Source organism: Callospermophilus lateralis, chromosome 7 (genome assembly GCF_048772815.1).
Source record: "Callospermophilus lateralis isolate mCalLat2 chromosome 7, mCalLat2.hap1, whole genome shotgun sequence".
Taxonomy (NCBI): Eukaryota; Metazoa; Chordata; class Mammalia; order Rodentia; family Sciuridae; genus Callospermophilus; species Callospermophilus lateralis.
Genome location: NC_135311.1, coordinates 69,977,783 through 69,994,411, shown reverse-complemented (window position 1 = coordinate 69,994,411; position 16,629 = coordinate 69,977,783). Strand labels below are relative to the sequence as shown.

Below are 16,629 nucleotides of genomic sequence, written 5' to 3'. Positions count from 1 at the left end.
CATAGTTGTGTCCTCTTTTTATATCCATTCTGCAAGCCTATGTCTTTTAGTGTGATAGTTAAGATTATTTATAGTCAATGAAATTATAGAGAGTTGTTTATTGACTCCTGCCTCTTTGATTTATTTCTAGTGTTTAATGTGATCCTGTTTCTCATGTACTTGGCTGTTTTTGAAATTATATTTGTTCACTTGTGAGCTCTGGAGTTTGCTTTCTATTTGAGTGGAGTATTTTCTTTCTTTTTTCCAGTTCATTTCCCTGTTTTTTTTTTTTTTTTTTTAATTTTACCATCTTTCTTTTGTTCTATTTTGGATATATGTAACTGCAGAGTATATTTTAACATAGTATACATTCATGAAGTATAACTTATTCTTCACTAGGATTCCATCCTTGTGGTTATACACAATGTGGAATTTCACTGGTCGTATATTCATATATATAACATAGGAAAGCTATGTCCAGTTTATTCTACTGTCTTTCCTCTTCCCAGCCCACTCCCTCGCTTCATTCTTCTTTGTCTAATCCAATGAACTTCTATTCCTGACTCCCCCCCTCACCCCACTACCCCTGTCCCCGCCTTTGTATTATTCAACATCCACATATCAGAGAGAAAATTTAGCCTTTGGTTTTTTGGGGATTGTCTTATTTCACTGAGCATGAGAGTCTCCCGATCCACCCATTTATCTGCAAAAGTCATAAAGTAATTCTTTTTATGGCTGAGTAATATTTCATTGTATATAGATACCATATTTTCTTTATCCAATTATCTACTGAAGGGCATCTAGGTTGGTTCCACAGTTTAGCTAATGTGAATTGAGCTGGTATAAACTTTGATGTGGCTACATCACTGTTGTATGGAATTCTTCTTCTTCTTCTTCTCCTTCTCCTCCTCCTCCTCCTCCTCCTCCTCCTCCTTCTTCTTCTTCTTCGTGCTGGAAATTGAACTCAGGACCTTGTGAATGCTAGACAAGTACTCTACCAACTGAACTATATCCCAGCCCCTATATGCTATTTTTAAGTACTTTGGGTATATACCAAGGAGTGGGATAATTGGGTCAAATGGTGGTTCCATTCCAAGTTTTCTGAGCAATCTCCATACTGCTTCCAGAGTGGTGGCAACAATTTGCAGTCCCACCAGCAATATATGAGTGTACCTTTTCTCCCACATCCCTGACAATATTTATTGTTACTTGTATTCTTGATAATTGCCATTCTGACTGAATTGAAAAGAAATCTCAATCTAGTTTTAATTTGCATTTCTCTAATTGCTAAAATGTTGAACATTTTTTCATATATTTGTTGACCTACTATATTTCTTCTTCTGTGAAGTGTCTGCCAGTTTCTTTGCCCACTTTTTGATTGGGTAATTTTTTTGTGTGTGTGTTAGGTTTTTTGAATTATTTATATATCCTGGAGATTAATGCTCTATCTGAGGGGCAGGGGGCCATTTTGTAGACTCTCTCTTCACATTCTTGATTGTTTCTTTTGCTATGAAGAGGCTTTTTAGTTTGATACCATACCATTTATTGATTCTTGATTTTACATCTTGGGTTTTAGGAGTCTTGTTGAACAAGTTGGTTTCTAAGCTGACATGATGGAGATTTGGGCCTACGTTTTTTTTTTTTTTTTTTTTTCTAGTAAGCACAGGGTCTCTGGCCTAATGCCTGGTTCTTAATCCACTTTGAGTTGAGTTTTGTGTAGGGTGAGAGATTGGGGTTTTGTTTTATTCTGCTACATATAAATTTACAGTTTCTAAAGACACCATTAAAAGCCTACCAACAAAGAAAAACCCAGGATCAGTCAAATTTTCAGCTGAGTCCTACCATCTTCCAAGAACTAATACAAATTCTCCTCAAATTATTCTATGAAATAGAAAAGGAGGGAACTCTTCCAAACTCATTCTGTAATGTTAGCCTCACCCTTATACCCAAACCAAACTGACACATCAAGGAAAGAAAACTTCAGACTAATATCCTGATGAACATAAATGCAAAAATTCCCAATAAAATTCTGACATATCACATACAAAAACATATTAAAAAGACAGTGCACTATGATTAAGTGGGGTTCATCCCAGGGATGCAAGGTTGCTTCAATATATGGAAATCAATAAATGTAATTAAACACATTAATAGACTTAAAGACAGGAGTCACATGTTTATCTCAACAGATGCAGAAAAAGCACTTGACAAAATACAGCATTCATTCATGTTAAAAAAAGTAGAAAAACTTGGATAGTAGGATATATCTCAATATTGTAAAAGCTATACCTGTTAAAACCAAGGCCATCATTATTCTAAACTGAGAAAAATTGAAAGCATTCCCTCTGAAAACTGGAACAAGACTGAGATGACCTCTTATATCACTTCTTTTTTTTTTCAGGTAATGACTTTATTTTTTTAGTTAACATAACCAGCCCACGGTACAGCATGCTAAATCATAAAGTACAAGTCCAAGGAAGGTATTACCTTTACTAAGTTACAAAACTTTGGCAAATCAACACAGTACTCTATAATACAATAAAATATTATTTATGCTGGAGTCATATATTAGACTTAGTGATGGTTTTTACTCCAAAAACATCATTTAAATACCAAATCAAAACACTGTGGTTTTTAGCAGAGCAAGTTATTTTATACAATTTAATGTCTTTTAAAACTACACAAATTCTCATTTTAGAATCAGTTCCCCCATGCAGCCTGTGCTTGTCTGTATTAGCAAGGTGAGTGTGTGTGTATGAGGAGAGGCTCTGTTTGCTTGGCTCTGGGGTTGGTCCAAAGTCAGGTACAGTTCCAATGCCTGAAAAGTGTTAAAATTCTATTTTAAGGAGACTCAATGTCAATACCCATTTCTCCGGAGTACTTTAAAAAAAATTGTTATATTTCACATAAATACTAGAACTCTAGAAATTAGTCATTTCAAGCCACAATAACCTCAGATGATCCCTTGGATTTTAAAAGTCCTGTATCTTTTAGTTTTGATCAAAAGTCACATAGCCTTACTCCAGATTATTAGAAAAAAAAAATTCTACCTAAAATACAGTTGTACTTTTTAAATAACAAATAAATACACTGTCTGCTTGGAGAGACCTGGGGATTTGATATTCTATACTGACTTTATCATTTTTCTACAAATGCTGCCGCTGCCATTGGTGTCCTTATGCTTCCTCTTTCTGAAGCTGTCAACTCTTCAATCTCAGCATTTAATTTGTGTATTACCCATTCCATTGCTTCTCGGCCTTTACTAGCATTAGAAGATATTGTGGTCGCCATCAGTCCTTCCAAGTAACTGCTAAGGCTAACTCCCTGCACAGAGATGATGGCTTCCTGAGTCAAAATAGTCTTTTCTGGGTCTTGAGGATGTGGTTTGTAGATAAGTCTCTCATCCACTGAAACCATATTTGTAAAGGAAATATTAGTCGATTTAAGTTCCATTGTTTTCTCTACAGGATCAACTACAGAATGTTCTTGCACATATGTTTTGGTTCTTGCTGAACCAATAAGAGACTTCACGATGGAAGGCAGTCCCCACTCTGTGCTAAGAAGTCTGTGGCTGTGCAGCTTTCCAGAGGGATCTATATGTCTGTCCAGCACATCAACTCCAACCACACTCGGGTTCATAGGGTTTGGGTATTTCTGCATTGCAGCTGTTGTAACAGCTTCCCATGGGTGACTGAAAATAACAATGGGAAGTTCCTGAGAGGCTGGAGATCAAGGTACAGATCTGGTCGCCATGAACGTGTATCAGCTGGCACCTTGACTGAGCAGCTCAGACTATTTGGAGAAGAGGCAGAGCAGAGCTGCTTGCTGCTCCTCCTCCTGGAACATGGAGATCATTTATTTGAGTATGCCTATCTTCTAGAAGGTAGGTCCCAGAACTTTCATCTAATCTTTAAGAGGTTCGAAGACGTGCTCCGAGGTCCAGATCTTCATGGTGCCAGCGGCCTGAGTCCTGTCCGGGAGACTCTAGGGGACAATGAGGCCACACTACCCAGCCCCACCCACCCCCAGTGGCCGCGCAGCGCGCAGGCGCCATGGGGCCGGCGGGAGGACGTCCCAATGCAGGGCCCCTTGCCTTATCCCCCTTATATCACTTCTATTCAACAGAGTCCTTGAAATTCTAGGCAAAGTAATTATACAGAAGAAAGAAGTTAAAGGGGTATGATTAGGAAAAGAAAAGCTCAAACTGTCTCTATTAACTGATGACATGATTCTATATTTAGAACCCCTCCACACACCAAAAAAACAATCTCCACCAGAAAATGTCTAGAACTCATAAATGAATCCAGCAAAGTAGTAGGATATAAAATTAACACCCACAAAGCAATTGCATTCCTATACTAATGATAAATCAGTTTAAAAAGAAATTAGAAATGTTATTTCATTCACAATAACCCCAAATCAAACCAAACCAAAAAAAAAAAAAAAACCTTGGGTATCACTCTAACCAAAGAAGTGAAAGATCTGTACAATGAAATCTACAAAAGACCAAAGAAAGAAATTGAAGAAGAATTTAGAAGATGAATTTAGAAGATGTTCTTGGATAGGCAGAATTGATATTATCAAAATGGCATATTATCAATAGTGCTATACAGATTCAATGCAATTCTTTTTAAGGTTCTGATGACATTCATCACAGAAATAGAAAAAGCAGTCATGATATTCATTTGGAAAAATAAGTGGACTATCTCCTTATAAAAGTTCTGTAGTACTGAGTTAGTAGCCACGAATTCTTTTAGCTTCTTCTTATCTTGGAAAGTGTTTATTTTTCTTTAGTTTTTGAAGAATTGCTTTGTTTTATGTAACAGTCTAGGCTGACAGTTATTTTCTTTCAGGACTTAGAACACACCCTTCCAAATCTACCTGTTGAGTTTGCTGAGGAATCAGATGGTTTGATTCTAAATGTGACCTGATGTTTTTATTTTGAGGTTGAAAAATTCTATTCTTGTTCAGTATATTTTATCATAATGTATTGTGGAAAAGTTATTTTCTTTCTTTCTTTCTTTCCTTCCTATCTCCCTTCCTTCCTCCCTCCCTCCCTCCCTCTTTTCTTTCTTTCTTTCTTTCTTTCTTTCTTTCTTTCTTTCTTTCTTTCTTTGTTTCTTTCTTTCTTTCTTTCTTTCTTTCTTTCTTTCTTTCCATATCATGGAATTTTACCCAGGGATGCTTAACTTCTGAGTCCATCTCCAGCTCTTTATGTTTATTTTTAAAATTTTTTGACAGGGTCTTGCTAAGTTACATAGGGACTTACTAAGTTGCTGAGGCTGTCTTTGAACTTGTGATCCTCTTTCCTCAGCCTCCCGAGCCACTGGGATTATACGTGTGTCCCACAAGTGAGAGCTTCTTTTTATGATCTTATATATTTGTGGTTCTCAAGTATCTGGCTGTTCATCTCATTTCCAAGATTTGGAACATTTTCTGTTAATATCTTCCTGAAGAGGTTGACCTTTCTATTCACCTATATCTCACACCCCAATTCAATTCCAAATATTCTTAAATCTGATCTCATAATGTACTTAAGAGTTCTTTTGAATTATTATCATGGTGACTTATTTTCCTTTCTTTAATACTGTCTGAATGTTCAATGCTGTCCACTTTACCTTCCAGCTTTGAGATGTTGTCTTCAGCATGATCTACTCTCACTCAGTTGTTTTTTGTTTTCTTAGAATTTATTGATCATTTTAATAATTATTCTTTTGAATTCTTTATCGGGTACTTCATCCACTTCAATACCTTTGTAGTCAGTTGCTGGTGAATTGTGACCTTTAGAAGTTATCATTTTACCTTGTTTTTTTTTTCATGTTTCTTGTATACCTGTATTGTGTTTTATGCATCTTTTGTGATGAATTTCTTCTCTATTATTCTATGTGGACCTTTTTAGGTCACAGACTTTTCCTAATAAAATGTCCAAGAGTGATCTAGTTTGAGACCCTCTCATAGGTATGGTATCTACAACTTTTGTGTTACTTTTTTTCTGTTTTTGTTGTAAGAGTGGATGTCCATGTATGGGTCCTGAAGGTCCACTTCTAGGTATTCATACCTGAGGCCTAGTCATTAGTTTGTATTTTTGTTTTTTCTATCCTTTTAAATAAGATATAGCTGAATCTTGAGTGCTTTTAATTTGTGTGTAGAGCAAGATCCAATGATTTTTTTTTTGGCTGAATTTAATTCAGAAGCAGAGTCTGTACCCTATGAACTTGTAGTGTTCCTTTAGATTCCTAGGACCTTACAGAAAAGGGGAAAACCAACAGTATGAACATCCAAAGCAAATAATAAACAGCATTAAAATAAATACCCAACATGTATGGTGACTTCTACAACACTAGCTACCACCAGAACAGGAATAATGAAGCCAGCAGTTGTCAACAGCAAAATAAATAAGAAACTGTGAACTAAATCTGGTATTAAAGTGAACAGCAGGCTTCAATTCTGTCATCTACAGCAATAATAATTGCAACAACTTGAATGCTGGGGGCAGGAGTTATGTAATACTAATCATTCTGAAAAATGGTGAAAACACACTTCAAAACAAAATTGCACATGGCTGGACACATTTCCAGGAGAGGATGAAAGCGTTTAATACTACTAGCAATAGCATAAGTCAGATCAACAGGAAAAGTCTGCTCACGAGAATAGGAAACTAGAAAGCATGAGACTTGCACCCCAATACCTACACATTAGTGGAAAATTTCTGCCTGTTATCTCTGAGGGACTGGACACTCATGTGCTTTGTATTCTTCAAGCTTCCCACTCACAGTAGCTACCCAGGAATGACATCACTATCGTTAGTTCTTAGCAAAACTATGAGGTTTACCATAGGAAATACATGCCATAATCATGCAAACCTCACTTCTACCAGAGTTCTTCTCTCAGTCCAGGCTAGTTCTGAAATACAGCTTTTCAATTTTTTATTATTATTATTCCTAGAGCTACGAAGTTGGGTTCCTCCTGACAAACTCATGCATGCATGGAAATCTGTTTCAGTTCTTTCCCTCCTCTTTCCCTTCCTGTCCTCACTTCCCTCTCCCATTCTCTTTTCTCTACTAGGCTTTCTTTTGCTCATCTATTAATTTGTATTTGTGTTATCTTTCTCTTCCCCTTTCCTTTATTTTACTCTGGCTTCCACATATGAGAGAAAAATTAAGACTTTCGAATTTCTGAGCTTGGCAAATTTCACTTAGCATAAAATTCTCCATTCCTATCCATTTACCAGCAAATGCTATAATTTCATTCATTTTCTTTTGGCTGAGTAGAACTCAGTTGTATATATATATATATATATATATATATATATATATATATATGCCAGTATTCCTTAATATATACCAGTATTCCTTAATATATACCAGTATTCCTTAATCCATTCATCTATCAAGAGGCATCTGGATGGATTCCATAATTTAGCTATCATGAATTGTGCTGCTATAAACAGTGATGGGGCTGTGTTGCTGTAGTATGCAGATAAACCATACATTTTATATGAGGATCAAATTCTCACTGAGAAGGATAGCTACAGTGTAAGAGGGATCTGCATGTTGTCCATAGAACCACAAGACGACAACATTGTGAACTCTCCTTATTTCCTCCTTCCACTGAGGTCCTAAAAGCATGCCTCTGCTTTCCTCAGGATTTTAAAGTAATGTGTAGTTGCCTTCTAGTTTTCCCACCCCAAAAGCACTGGCAAGGACTGGAGTGTTGCTACGTTGAAAGAGAGCATGACTGGCATATGCGTGTTCTGTTTCCAGCATCACAAAAGGGAAAATCAAACAAACAACTCTCTCTCTCTCTCTCTCTCTCTCTCTCTCTCTCTCTCTCTCTCTCTTCACTGGCAACAGAAAGCCTGTGGATAACCAGTCGCCAAGAACCTGCTTCTGTCAATCAGAAGAATGCCCTGAATACTGCACATCTGGATGCTCTGTTAAGGGCAAAGAGCACCAAGAGTGCCCTATCACCTCTCTCCAACATACATGACCATCAGTGGAATATGAAACCATCAATAAGGAAAAGTTGGTATGAAATTGTAGCTATTTCATGATACAATAATGAAGGACTCAGGAGTGAGGTAAATAACAATAAAAGCAAAGTAATTTTTCTCCCCTCAGTTAAGTTAGGGCATAAGTTAACATCTGGTTTGTGTGTGTGTATGTGTATTTGTGTGTGTGTGTGTGTGTGTGTGTGTGTGTGTATGAATACTTACATGTGTTTGTATGTATGTATCTATCTCAAATAGTTTTCCAAGCAAAATGATCTCCCTGCATTTGAAGATTAATAAATAGTTGTTGAATTTTTGAAGGTACAACAGATCTATTTCAAATACCTTCTCAACAATTTTGTAGGAAGAAAAATGCACACCCAATCCTCTATATGGTATTTAGCCATTTCTAAAACCCCTTGTGCATGTTCTCAGACCATATCCACAGCTAAACTCACTAGTGCCACCTTCTCATGTGTTGGGCTGAGTTTGAACAATCCAGAATAAACCAGTCCTTTGGGAAACTCTCCTGTTGTGGAGTAGAAGTTAGGGCTGGGAAATCATTAAAAATATAAAGCAATGTAGCTGACCTCTGTCCCAGAGAACTGGAAATAATGTGAGGAAACAGGTTAGTTGAGGAGACAGTTGCATGGTTGCTAAGAGCCATAGCCCAGTAGTATGATGCTTGGCATTTTTGGTTGATAGGTGAAACCAGCAAGCCATTGAGATGATATGATTATGTTAAGATCTGCATTCTTATGGATATTAGACCCCTGCTAAGGGACTCCTAGAGAGTTCCCATTGGTTGGGGAAGTGCGGTAGGAGGAAATTCCGGAGGAGGGACTTCCTGTTGGGGTCGGGAGAACGCTGCGTGTGTCGGTCGGCAATTTTCCCAGGAGTGTACGGGGCATTGGTGGCAGTTTCAAAAATAAAGTTTGTTCCTGCTTGAGTGGCTCGTGATTTTGTGTCCAGCCAGACTGTGGCACACGGTCTCCTTCTGGACTCCTTAGTCTCAGATTACATTCTGTCACAGAAGTATACATCCTTCAGAGGGAGGAACTAAGAACATATAACCAAGCTGCCTAATCCCAGTGAGAGCCCTCTGTGAAGCAAAGCCTCACTCAAGGGGGATTTAGGAAGGTTCTAAGGCAAGTTCTCTGCCTCAAAGTGAGATCAAGAGCTGCCTCCTTTCTGGAGAGAGGAAGTGGGCAGCAGCTCTAAACCCTGGAACATGGCACAACTACACAGGCTTGTAAGTCATGGTCATGAAAGTGAACAGGCACCTGCTTGCTTCTCATAAACAACCATGTCCTTTCAAGCTGATTGGTGTCATTGCTTCTATCATATCCTTTGCAAATTCTTCAAGCCTTTCTCGTTTTTTACAGAGAGCAATGATTCCTGTGCTAAATCATCTGCTATTAAGGTGATCACTTCAGATCAGGCCAATTCATCTGCTCATTGACCACCTCATCCCTGTAGTTTGAATCAGTTGTTAACAGCTATAGCACAGCACTTATTCTGTGCAATGGACTGACTGTTTACGTTGCTCCAAATGCACATGTTGAAACCTGATCCCCAGTGTGATGGTACTAGGAAGGGAGGCCATGGGAAGTGTTCAAACCATGAGTGTGGAGCAATCAAGAATGAGATTTAGTGCCCTCCTGAAGGCACTAATTCTGTACCCAAGACAACAGAGTTTTTTCCTTCCACCATATGAGGATGTAGCTAGGAGCCACCATCTGTGGACCTGAAGGTGAGCCCCATCAGACACTGCATCTGCCAATGAGTTGATCTTGAACTTCCTGGACTCTAGAACTATGAGAAAGAATTACCTATTGCACAAACAAACCAAGACACTCTATGGTATTTTGTTCTAGCCACCAGAAAGGAAGGACTAAGGTCCCTTGAAATAATTTAAAGTATATTTTCACATGGACAAAATAAGAATTTAGGCTTATCTTATTTGCTCACCAGGAAGACAAAACCCAAAAACATCTTTATTGTCTCCCACAACTATACCAAATGAGTCTAGATTCTTTCTATATGGAGGGAATGAATATAATTTATCTTTCCAGAGTACACTTTCCTATGGGATCCGAGACACTCTGTGTGTATAGAAGTTTATTTATGAATATTATTGTTGCAAGCAGTCTCCTCCAATTGGAAGATTCTAGTTCAGAAATTGTGTCAAATCTTCCTCTCAGTGATTGCTTTCATGATTGTCGAGCAAATGCTTCGAATTCAGTACTTTCAGTTTCCTCTTCCTAGATTTTTGCATAGTTTGCTTTATTATTTGAACGTTTCCTCATTGGGTCACTGAAAGAAGTCTATAAAGTCCCAGGAAGTCAGCGCAGTAGGTTATAAAGCAAAGTAACAGGTAAAACAGAAGGGAAGGAGCTCATCAGTACTCATCACCTCCTGAAAGTAGCCTTCTTCCCAAAGTAGCCTTCTCTAAAGGATCCTTGCTCCAGGTGAGACTGGGACACAGTTTACGAGGTGAATTCCTTCTTTCTGAAATGAGCATCTCCCAAGAGAGGCTGCTCCTGAGCCAGATGTGGGATAGGAGCTCACTTATAATCCTGGGTATATCAGGAGGCACCTGTCCATTAAGTGCCCACTGCTCTTCCTGTGTTGAATCTGGCTCCAGCAAAGGTGGAGCCCACAGAGGGAACTGGGAAGGTTTTAAGATTGTCATTTCTTTCTTGACACTTAAATTATCTAATAAAATTAAAATGAAATCTTGCTTTATTGATTATTTTCATAGCTCTAGGTAGATAAAATTTAACAACTTGGAATTTGCCTAAAGAGGCCATTGTCCCAAATTTGGGAACTTTTAAAATCTTGTGCAGACATTTTTTCTGGGCCAGTCACTGACTGGTTCTCATTTTGTGGTGTAGTGCCTTATGCTATATAATTGATTAGACTATCAGCTTCGTGGTAATCTCGGTGGGGAATTGTAAGAGGAAATGGGTTCTGATCAGAGAAAAATTAATGGCTTTTTTGTGATGGGGCTGGGGGGAAGACTTGGGAAGCTAGACTGAGGCAGAACTGGCATCATATTGATTAAAATGGAACAAGTCAGAAGTAACCAACATTTTCAAGTTAAAGAATGAAAACTTGGGTGCTTATGCTAAATATTTGTTTGTATCTCAAAGAATTTACTCATTTCATTGGGAACTCTTTGAGTAACAGGGATTGTGATGCTGACAAAAAAATAAGTAAGTTAATTCATTAATAATGGAAAAAAAATTAATTTCTAATATATTTTAGATGTATTAAAATTTATAAATACATTCTAGATGTAATTTTTAATACATTTTCTATGTATTCCCATGAATGGGAATACAGTGGTAAGATGAAGTGACATTTTTTCCAACTAAATCTTTTTGAAAACTCTGATTTCCCCTCTCCTTTTTTGGTACTGGGGATTGAATCTGGGAAGTTTTACCAGTGAGCTACATCCCCAGTCCTTTTTGACTTTTATTTTGAGACAGCGTCTCACTATGCTTAAAGCTCTGACTTATAGAACCGTGGTGTTTCACGTAGTCCAAAAATAAACACATACTTAAAATTAATGAATACACCAACATATGAAGAAGGCCCAAATGAAACAGAAACAGTAATGAGTGAATCTGAGTGTGCTACAAATGAATTGAGCACACCTCAGAAAGTGAAAAAGTGGAAGAAATTGTCTAAGCAACTTTGGAATATAGTGTTCTGACCATGTGCGTAAGTCTAAAGACAAAAAAAGAACTGTCTGCTAAAAAATGTATTCTAGTTAGTAAATGTATGTTTTTTTGTAGAGTTCTGAATCATCAACTTTAAAATTACTTTCCGTGTGTGCTAGATTGGAGCAAATAGGTAAATTTATTGTGTATAAAGATAAGCAGCCCTCTCATAGTCAGAAAAATGAGTTGAAAATGAAGAAGGGGAAAGGTTGAATGAATTCAGTTCTCTTTCTCTTGGAGAAGAAATCTAAATAAAAACACATTATCCCCACATGAGCTTAAGAACTTAGGCTTCTTTCACCATTCTGAGACAGGAATTTGGGAATAAAGGGTGAGATACCAAGTCTCAAATGAACTACTGAGATGCAAAAAGTGCCCAGGAAAAATCATAAGTCCTGAACACATGCCCTTGGCTCATGCCATTGAGCCATGCCCTTGTACCATGAGGGCAGAGAAAACTGGCACAAATGTATATAGATCACGCTGGTTTCAGCTCTAATCCAGTCTCTAGAACTGGCCTCTAAAAATATTAGCACCCCACACCGACTAAAAATATTAGCACTCCCCTCTGGAGAGAGCCTTCACTCTCCCTTGAATGTGCATTCCTTCCTTTACCCCAAAGGCCTCTCTCTTGAGATTGTCCCCATTCTCCCTTGAATATGGATCTACACTGGCAGGGACTGAAATAAATAGATAAATTGTTTTCCCATTTAAAAATGTTTTAAATCCAACAAGATAGTAATTAAAATAATAAATGATAAATTAATAATAGATGTTAAAATATAATAAATACTAGCAAAATAACAATAATAAAAATTTAAAGGCAAAAGAATTAACTAGTCTTATATTTTATTTCTCTAGAATTAAATCTTTTTAAGCTTGTGAAAAAAATATAAAAGTAAAATAAGAGCAGAGCGAGGGGGAAAGAGAGAAAGAGAGAGAGAGAGAGAGAGAGAGAGAGAGAGAGAGAGAGAGACACTTTGATCCATTTGTTGGGTGCCCATATCTCACTTTACAACACCAATCTTTGCATCTGAGGAAGTTAAGGCCACTTTATTAGGTCAGCAGTTTCAATTCCTTTCAGGATTTTAAAAATATCTTTTTCTGATACTGTTGTGCATACTTGACAGTTATGACAGAATATTCAGCTTTAAATATTGTATGGTTCTATTTTATAAGATGATCCCAGGCAGAAATTGGATTTTTTCTAGCTGCTCTTGCAACTGAGTTGTCCTGGTGATTATATTTATACATGAGATTTCATCAGAATTACTTTTATGTTACTCTGTAGGTCTTATCTAGAGAACTCTGAGCCATTATTTAAGCAGTATCTCTTTTCTGTTCCTGTTTACTCAGGATACCAGATGTTGGTAGAAGTCAATCTTTGATCTTGCAGATGAATGCAGTGCTTTAGTATGTAGGAAACAAGGGGGAGGCAGGAATCTGAATCTCTGAATGACCATGTGAAGCAAAGCTTCCACTCATGTCTAAGGTGGAAGGGTTAAACATATCTTTCAAGTTGTATCAATAGCTCTTTAAGCAATCTGTGTCACCAATGCCATAACCTTATTCTCTGTTTCTTCCTCCTATCAGAAAGAAGGAACTCCAACACAGCTGAGTACCTAGTAGTCTTGAAAGTCTCTTCCTGTGTGTGCAACAAAGCCCAAGACTGGGGTCCCCAATGATTTTTCTACTTTATCCTCAGTAAGACTGTTCCACTGGCTGCATTGGACCCAGGCTGTTTCCCAGCCTTTAGCTCCTACCATGGTGTATCTCCTGTTCTAAAATATATTTTCTCCAAAATCGTTTTGCAGAACTCCAATTTTTAGATCCAATAGAAATGTCTCTTCTGTGAAGCCAGCTATAATGCTTACAAATAAAACTATTACTTGGGTAGAGACCACACCTTATTTGAATCAACATTTTAACATCCATTGCTTCTTGCTATATTTCACAATTTTTTTTCCTATCAAGACAGACTGGCTGAAGGAAGAAACTTGTTTTGTTCATCATTAAGTATTCAATAGCAATAGGCCCCACATTGCTATTGACTGAATGATTATATGTCATTTAAGTATTGAAGAAAAAAATAGCATTGCTCATTTAAAAATAAAAAAAAACAAGTAAAGACAACTGATGAAAATTGACCAACTAATTTCACAAACAATAGTAAATTTTAACTGGGAAGTTAGGAAGTGCTAGAAATGAGCCATAAAACCACAAGTATTCCGATAAAAACACTATCTATAGCGTTGCATAACATAGTGAAGAAAATGAGGGGTTTTGAAAAATTCACTTTGAAATTTATTCTTGTACTGTATTCAAGCAATAGTTGTGAATAACTGTTATTTTAGCAATTTATTTTGATGATGCTATACAAATGGACATCTAGCTGTTGGTACTTAGTTTCTGTCATGTTATTGTCAAAGATTCCATTCTATTCAAATATGAAAATGGGGTGGATACTCTTGATGACTTTTCTAGCAACATAAAACTTTCTAGGCAAAGAAAAATACCCAATGAAACTAAGTTGACAGCAATTCTAATAACCCAGTGCCTAGTTATATGCATTCAGAAGGCAGCATGTATAGCAAAAGATGTAATGTAATGTAATATATAATCTTATATATTTTGATTACATATGATTTTTTTCCTATAGTTTAACATAGTGGAATGATTTAAATTACTACATTGTTTTCTGAATGATTGCTCATACTGAAACTTAAATACGAGAGGAAGTGCCTTAATTAAAGATCAAAAACAATAAGTAGAGATGATATTTGCAGCATTTGTCAGCATTTTTTTTTTCTGTACTGGAGATTGAGCTCAGGAGCACTTAATCACTGAGCCACATTCCCAACCCTTTTTATTTTTTGAGATAGGGTCTCACTAAGTTGCTTAGGACTTGCTTAATTGCTGAGGCTGACTTCAAACTTGTGATCTTTCTGTGTCAGTCTCCCAAGCCACTGGGATTACAGATGTGTACCACCACATCTGGTGCATTTGTTAGCTTTTAATTGTTTATGGTTCTGAATCTGTTAATTTTCAATAGATAATCACTTTTGTGTGTTCAATAGATAATCACTTTTTGTGTGTGTGTGCTAAGAATTGAACCCAGAGCCTAACACTCTAGTTCTCTAACAATGAACCAACACCCACAGCCCCAGTAATCACTTTTGAATTAATATTTTGTCATGTTTACTTAAATAAAACACCCCAAATATATGAATTCCAGGTTCCCGTTGTCTAGATTTACTCTAGTGAAAAAATTGGTAGAATAAGCTTGGAAATAATAGGAATGAATTTGGAATGTAAAGTTGGAGACAACATACACATGTATGATTTTAGTCTTAATGAAAAGTACTGATAACACTAGATAATAATAACAAGAAGAGAGAGAGAGAGAGAGAGAGAGAGAGAGAGAGAGAGAGATGAGCAAGAGATGAGCAAGTAAAAATTTAAAATAAACATCAATCCTTACCCTACTAAAATAGTACCACTGAGGTAGGATGTTGAAATGCTCTAGTCTTTGGTCACTGTGGTGACATTCCTGCCTGCTGTTCTATATCTATTGTGGAGATCAAGGATCCCTAGGCCAACTGGGGAGAAGGGACACACCCAGGGTGTTGAAATCAAAGTCCAGGTGTGCAGCAACAGAGGATGGTTCACTTGGCTTCAGCCATTCACTCCAATTTCCATTTTGGTTAAAAATGCAATGAAAAGCCCCCCAAACAGTTGTATCCTTGAACAAAATCACATACTTTTGATTTTGATTCTCTTCACCCTGACCTTAACTAGAGACCAAAATCCAGCACTCTGGTAGACAGGTGGCTGTGGAGTAGCTTCCTCCTGTCCACTCCCATTCTCTAATGTTTCCTGACTGTACTCTGTTGACCACTGGGAAAACAGTGAGAAAGATGATCTTTAAGAGAAAATACTGATCTGAAGAGATTGTAATTATCTGTCTTTTAATCAACAGTTAAACTAATTATTATTAAGGTTTGGATTATATGTGTCCCCTAAAAGCTCACGTGTGAGATAATACAAGAAAGGTTAGAGGTAAATGATTAGGTTATGAGAGCTCTAACCTAATTGGGGCATTAATACAATTGAATGGATTAACTGAGTGGTATCTGTATGCAGGTAGGGTGTGGCTGAAGAAGTCAGGTCTCTTGGGATGTGCCTGTGGGTTTGTTGCTGGTGAGCAGAGGTTGCTCTTTGCTACCTGGTATCATGACCTGAGCTGCTTTCCTCCTCACACCTTTCTGCTATGATGTTCTGTTCCAGGTGTCTATGGACTGAGACCTTTTGAAAGTGTGAATGTCAAACAAACTTTTCCTCCTCTAAAGTTGTTTTTGTCAGGTCTTTTGGTCACAGTGGTGAAAAAGCTGATGAAAACAATTACTAAATGGTTTAAACCTGTGTTTCTCTCAATGTGTCATCCAAGCAACCAAACAGACACAAAAATTACTTTCACTTTCAAGTTCAGTTTTTCACTCTGTTTTCCTTTGTGAGAATGAAAAATAATCCTCAGTATGTTTTCATCTTCTATAAAATAACATCAGAAAATAGGATGGAGGAAAGAGAACAAGATGAGTGGACAACAATTGGTAGCCTTTTTGGATCACACTGCCCTGAACAGAGATAGAGCAGAAATGCTTATTCAAGGACTTTCTTTTACATATAATTTAGTCTTGAGCTTAAGTTCCTTAATTTCTGACTTAAAGTGGCATATGAGAAATGGGGAGGTGAGGGAGAAGATAGTCTGATGGCCTGGATTGCAGGGTGCAGTTGCTAGCTTTAGTTGTTGTTAGTCTAAAAGCTAGTCTCACTGCTAGTTTGGAAGTAACAGTGAGATGGGAGACTCCTCCCCTAAGATCAGGAACAAAACAAGGATGCTCTCTTTTTTCACTTCTTTCCAACATAGTACTG

The 16,629-nt window shown here is 37.3% G+C and overlaps 1 protein-coding gene and 1 pseudogene across 1 annotated transcript in view; one reads left to right on the top strand and one right to left on the bottom strand.

The window, feature by feature from the left end:
• Window positions 1–2,865: 2,865 nt before the first annotated feature.
• LOC143403850 (PRELI domain containing protein 3B pseudogene) lies at window positions 2,866–3,672 on the bottom strand (annotated as a pseudogene).
• Window positions 3,673–10,358: 6,686 nt separating this feature from the next.
• LOC143403849 (guanylate-binding protein 7-like) overlaps window positions 10,359–16,629 on the top strand; it is a 37,468-nt gene continuing 31,197 nt past the window's right edge. Inside the window, exon 1 of the mRNA XM_076862112.1 lies at window positions 10,359–10,440. The gene's annotated coding sequence lies outside the window, so the exon portion shown is untranslated. The remainder of the gene's footprint in view (window positions 10,441–16,629) is intronic.